This window comes from Trachurus japonicus, chromosome 7 (assembly GCF_045865225.1).
Source record: "Trachurus japonicus isolate A0001 chromosome 7, Traja_1.0".
Taxonomy (NCBI): Eukaryota; Metazoa; Chordata; class Actinopteri; order Carangiformes; family Carangidae; genus Trachurus; species Trachurus japonicus.
In genome coordinates, this window is record NC_140913.1 from 36029558 (window position 1) to 36036575 (window position 7018).

The following is a 7018-nucleotide window of genomic DNA, read 5'->3' on the forward strand; positions in this document are numbered from 1 at the left end:
AACAGTGAAGGACTCAGCTGTAAAAATGACCTAAACCGAGTCCAGTAGAGCTGTAACTGTGTAGTGGAAAGGCGTTCAAAGTAATGGTAACTATCGTCCTGCTTTAGATTTTTTTAACATCTAGGTAAAAGAAAAAAAAAAGATTTTCTGGGATAAAGGGGCAGATTACATACGATTCTTCTTCTTTCTGCTCCCTTTTGTTGAGATTTGGGAGGTTTTTGTTTTTATTGTAGCTTATTAAAATGCAAGATCATTACCATGCGATGCCATGTATCTCGCTTTCTCCCCCACTTTGTTGTCACTTTGTAGCCGCTCCACAGAGCGCACATGGCTAATTAATATGCACGTGCTGACCATATATGGTTGTGTCTAGGCGTTCCGGGGGCGGAATATGAGGTGTGTTCACGTGCGCACCATTCTTGGATCCAGTTTGATTTATCAAAGAGAAATTGCGGAGAGTTGTGCACGCACAGTTTGATAGATCTGAAAAAGGTGTAAATATTTTGGGTGTCTGTTCGCCGTAGGCCTAAGCAAAACATTTAGTCAGCCCATCCGCGGCGCTGTCCGTGGTGCTGAAGGTGACAGGTTAACTTGACAAACAAACTGCAGCATTGTTCTGTTTGTTTATCATGTGTGTCAGTTTTGTTTGCGACTTGATAGTTGAGTTGTTGAGTTTAAGAACATTACTCCCTCATCAAACCAGTGATAGGCATGCTGAAAAGAAAAGAGAGAGAGAGAGACGCGCCTGGGTATTGCAGCTTTAAAAAGAAAAAAGACGACGTGTCGGACTAGCGATACCAAAAAGTGTTGGAATACCGGCATGTCTAGATAGAGGGATGTCGGAATACTGGAGTGTCTGAATAGCGGGTGGACCACAGTAAATACACCAGATTCAGCACATTGTTGTGTTAAATTACATCCGTTGTCCCCAAAACAATACAACTATTAACATAAAAAGTCCATAAAGACGGAGGAGCAGTAGATAACAGGAAAGGTACATTTACATAGTTACAGGAGGGTTGGACATGATGAAATGAGAAGAACAGAACTAATGAAGAGAGACAGAGAGGTTGTATTTACCTGATGAACTGTGTTAATGACTCTGAGCTCTGTTGACAGCAGCACAGAATAAAACATTTTATTTATAAGCGCTCTTACAAATGCTCAAAGACACTTTAACAATCATAAAATAGAGCGAGTCAAGTTGTAATCCAGTTAAATGAGGGATGAAGCAGCGTTGTGCGTGAATCATCTTCATTATGAATTCAATTAAATTCAAAAAGCTTTATTGTCTATCACAAGGACAGACAGTTGAGCTCCGAACAGTTAGACACACAAACACCAACCAATGTAAAACATCAACAGCTTAATGACGGATGAATTAAAGAAAAATGGCATAAAAGGGCTCTCACACCATCCCAACAAACAGGGACGTGCACATGACTATAGAGGGGCAGGGGCTCAACATCAGGAAAGGGCAGTATGTACAATTTTTTCAGGCCTTAATATCAAAATAAATAAATAAAAATAAATTACATTTACTATGTAGTCGGTAGAGAAAGCCTGCACGCCTTCAGGACTGCAGTCAACACGCTGGACCAATTTCCCAACTTCCCGAAACAGAGTCATGACTTCTGAACTTGTAGGCTAATATGGTATTGGGTGCACATTAACATTGCAGAAAAAAAATCATGTGAGTGCAAGTGCAAAATAGAAGTAGGCTACACACACAAAACCAAGAAATGACTGTGACTGCTACTGTGCATATTTCAGAACAGCAGCAATATTTACAACAGCAAAGTCACAATTACCAGTAACTCAACATCTGGAAACAAATTCAAATAGTCAGTGAAATCAAGCTGAGTGAGTGATTCCTCCTGTTGCTGCTGTTGTTCACTACATTCAGGTGATGTTAGACAGAGGACGGGGTGGGGCTTAACTCTTAACAAGCAGTTAGCTAAACAAACACAAATGGGTCTTTTCTGAAATATGACTCGTATTAAGCTCGTTGAATAAGTGGACGGCAACTTGTCAGAACCGACAAGGAAGTTATGTTGGTGGATTTATAACTAACTATAATAAATACGAGGCAAAAAGGGCAGGGGCTCAAGCACCCTTTGGGCCCTATGTGTGCACGTGCCTGCCAACAAATAACAAGTACACTGGACTTTGCTCTCTGTGGATTGGACCACTCTGTGACTCTGTGACTCTGTGACTCTGTGACTTTGTGACATGTCAGGCTACAAGACGAGACTGTTGTTCACTCATGACGGATAAATATGGACTAACGTGAATTTCCCTGCTAGGGATGAATAAAGTATTCTCTACTCTACTCTACTCTACACACAGGGAACCAGGATGAACACAGGGATGTTGACACTAGGATTGACAACGGGAAACACAGAGGATTTATACACGAGGGGACGAGACACAGGTGCAGGTGCAGCTGCAGTCACACAGGTGAGACACATGAGGTCATCAAACGGGCGGGAAACTGAACAGGAACCAGACACCGACTTCAGAGTAACACAACAGAGAATGAAAAGCCCTGTTCCCACGGGATTAGATTAGTATCACCACTCCACTATGGACCTTCAGCGGAGACAGACCCGGCTGCAGAAACAAATTAAAGGGGGGGCATTACATTTTTTCAGGGGGGCGCACTTTTTCAAAGTATTTACTGTCTAATGTAGTGTAGTTTAGTTTATTATTATGAATCCCCATAAATATGGATTATTGTGGATCCCCCCTTTAACACATTTGAGGCATTCTGGTTGTACTCTGAGGAAAAATAGAGGGAAATGACAATATTGCTTCAGATTTTTTCTTTTTCTTTTTTTTTTAAAGCAGATTTACCTACTGACTGAGGTTCCTATCATTATAATTGCAAGAATGTTTAAAGTGTATGAAACCGAACTCAGAACTGGTCTAGTGTGGAGCTGTGGCTGGAGAGCAAAAACAAAACTCATTTTTTAAGTCTTTTGGCCTGGACCGGCCGGTGACGAGCTCTTTCAGGCCACACTGTCTTCTTCCACATCTCTATCTTGATGCTGGAGCTACTGTCAGATCTCTATATGACAGAAGGCCCACATGCTTTAGCTTCATACTGCTGAATAGTTGGAGCAGACATGTCCTGAGATTTTCAGCCTTCTATGATAATTAGCCTCTCATTTACAGCAGGTACACACACACACACACACACACCTGTTTGCTGTCTGTTGCTCTCTGGACTGGGCTGCCTAGCTGTTCTGTTGGGCTAAGTGAGCATGGACGGCCCGGCCCGGCCGGTGTGGACCATAGACTGTGAGGTGTGGACGCGCTGGTTCGAGCCGCGCGTGTTCCTGCGGAAAATATGAGTCTTTTTTTTTTCCAACAACCGCGGGTCGGCCCGTTACAGGCTTGATGAGCAGGACCTCAGAGATTGAGTCAGTGCTGCGGTGATGATGGGCTAGTAGCTTTGGGCTGTGTGCATCAGAGAGTTGAGACCCTACAGGACGAGCACCTGCGCTCATCGTCGCTCATCAAGAGGATTAATAGAGAGTTGGCCACTCCGAGGTAAAAACCAAAACCCAAATAAGTTTAGTAATTCCAGTCCAGGGGGGGCACAGCTGACTCCGTGGGCCAAGGCCCTTTCCGCCGGGACTGAGCGGAGAGTGTGTGTGGAGTCTGTGCGGCTCGCGGTCCGCCAGACTCTGTGGCGGCCGTCAGACACACAAACACCAACGTAAAACAACAACAACAGCTTCTGCACACGATGATGAAGACACACAAACAGCAAAACAACACACAACATAGTGTCAAACTAACACGTCATGAGTTGTGTTTTCTCACCTGTTACACACTCACTCACTCACTGCACACAGCCACAAACACTGCCCCTGTGTGTGTGTGTGTGTGTGTGTGTGTGTGTGTGTGTGTGTGTGTGTGTGTGTGTGTGTGTGTTCAGCTCGGCCTCTGACAGATCAACGCCTCCTTAGTGTTTGTTCCTGAGGCGACAGGAAGACTGATGTCAGACAACACACACACACACACACACACACACACACACAGGCTGCAGTGATTTGCTGTTGTGCTACAGCAGTAAATACTAGTGTGTGTGTGTGTGTGTGTGTGTGTGTGTGTGTGCACTGTTGTTCCTATCTAAGAGGGGACATCGGCGTCGTTACACATTCACCAACAGGGGACCAAGCAGCCAACAGGGGACTTTTTTTAGGTCCCCTGTTGGACATGCTTTAAATCAACTTAAAATCATGTGAAAAACCTTCTGGTTAATTTTTTCAACTTTAGCCAAGAGGGGACCTGAGTGTGTGTGTGTGTAAAATACCATATTCAGCAGTGCCCCGGCAGGCTGGAGCAGGGGTTTTAACGACTCATTCACACACGTCGTTTCTTACACTCCTCCATAGTGTGAACGACTTGCAGCCCCGGCAGCCTTTCAGACTGTAGAGAGGCTATCAAACAGGCTCCTTAGTGAACAAACCAGTACCTTGAAACATAATTTGTTATTCTTCGTAACAAAATATGAAGGTCCCAGTTTCATGGATGTCTTAAGTTTAAACTCAACACTGTATTAGGTATAATAGAAATTTTAAAATATTGAAAAAATTGATCACCCATGACAAAATTTGAGATAAAATGGTCATATAGATTTCTGTTGAATTCTGATTAAAGGTACCATCCCGGGCGGCTCGTTTTGTGGCAAAAATATAAAAATCTGAGTATATCGGTTAAGTATTAGACAGTAATTGATCACGTTAGTAATTTGACATATTAATGACGTAATTTGGTCACCTGTGTAAGGAGTAGGGGCTAAAAATTGGCCGACCAATCAAATTAGTTACAGACAGCTTTGGTTGTTTGGCCCGTCTGTCAGTTAACGTGCACGCTGTTCTGCGCATGCGCACTGGTACGCAATGCTTGGATTGTAGCTACAGTTTTTCACAGCACACCTCAGCCCGCCAGCCCGCAGCTAGCAAGCTAGGCTGCATTCGTAATGGCACAACCGAAGGACCAGCCGGGTTTCCGACCTCCAACTGCACCGCCGAGTCAACCACCACCCACCAAAAAAAAAAAAACTTTCATAGAAAGTATGATCGACCGTCAAAAGTATGTTAAATTTGCAAATGCTACACGAGTTTCCCTGGGAAGTGCATTTGACAGCTGGAGGGAACTGAAAAAGCTTAAAGGTTTTAAAACAGACTCACAAGTAGCAGAGTTTCTGTTAGACAGGTAAGTTTTCTGTCTTGTCTTCCTTTCTGTGTGAATGCTGTAACCTCACAGTGACAGAAAGTGTAAAGTTAGTCCATGGCAGTAACGTAGCAGTAACGTTAGCCTAACTTTAGCTTTTTACTTCTGTGTTTATATGTAAAGGTTATGTGTGTGTGTGTGTGTGTGTGGGCGGGGGGGCGCGCGCGTTTGGGGGGGGGGGGGGGATCATGGCGGAACTAATGAATGTAAACAAACACAGCATGTCAGGTTTGGAGGATGCCAACTAGCCTACTCATTTCAATGTAACGTGTCAAAAAGGAAAAAAAAAAAAAAGATCACGGACTTCATGATCGATTACCATGGCAACGAATGAAGCTTCGATTTTTTTGGGTCAGCCCTAATGTAAGGTCTAGGCTAGTTTGTCTAGGAAACTTTCGTTTCAGTGATTATGTCTGACTCTGACTGCCAGTGGCCTAACGTTAACCTTACTTGTGCATGGCCTATTATTCCCTGGCTATGCTGCAAATCATGCTTCAAGAGATGTGTTGGTTATGCTAATGTTTTAGCCTAAGCTGTAATGTAAGCATATGTTATAGGGCTTTGCAATAGTGTTATGTTGTGCCCTGGCTGGTTGTTAATAAATTCTTATTCCCTGATCCCATCCTATTCCATTATTATCTAACATCAAGTGTGTTTTTGTAGCTATCAGAAACAGTCCAGTGAGTTCACTTCTACTCCAATCAGCCGGGAAGTTGCAGCACGGTTTCCTCCTCCACCAGTGTCCACAATCAGTTCTTTGTCTGACCGGTGAGTCAAAAGCGTTTTTTTAAGTCACTTAGACCACTCAAAGCGCTTTACACTGTCACATTCACCCTTTCACACACATTCATACAGCACTGGACAGAGTGCTTGAGTTAACCATTTGATTTGCACACATTCATACACCCATGGACACTCTGGGTGTGGCAGGAAACTTATGTGACTGCTCCCTTCCAAAATATTCTAATTCCTTTCATTGGGATGGAATCATGTCTTTTTTTGATCAGAGGTGATGATATCTCAATGGCTGGTGTTGAAGCATTGGAAGAGAGAGGTTGGCAGGACACTGAAATGGAGCAACACGAGCCAAGGTCTGTTCATTTTTGAAGTGATTAGCTAATATAATGCCAGTGTTTCCCACATATTCACTTTTTTCAAAACTATTGTTCTATTGTGTTATTCTAAGAAAGCTGCCTTGATGTCTCTTGTACTTTGTGTCCTCATTGTAGAGCCTGTCAGCTGGAGAGAACGATTGAAGATATCAATGAGGACATATTTAACAACTTTGAGAATGCTACGTGAGTATTATTGTGTAACTAAAAAATAATGTTGTGCATCAAGTGAGGATATGGTTTCCGTTTTATATTTGGTTGAATTGAAAAAAAGAATAAGTAACAGTGCCATTAGTTATAACAAAAAAAAAACCAAATTGGTACTCTCATCTATAGGAAGTGGGATGTTATCATGCCATAGCCTGCTTTTAACCACATTTTCAGTTTTTGCTAAGTAACATTAGTTTCAGAAAATAAAATAGAATAAAATGTTTATGTTGTTACTCCGAAAATTGTGTGTATTGTTTGTTCAATAGAATTGAGTGGGATGATGATGATGATGATGATTGGGATGACGAAACGTGGACCCCTGATATGGAGACTGCCTCCGTTTCATCATTGGAGGAAGATGACACGAAAGAGGTCGACACAGAAGAAAGTGACAGTGACGAGGATTTTGTCCCAAATATTCGAGTGCGGTATGTACAATACACTTTACC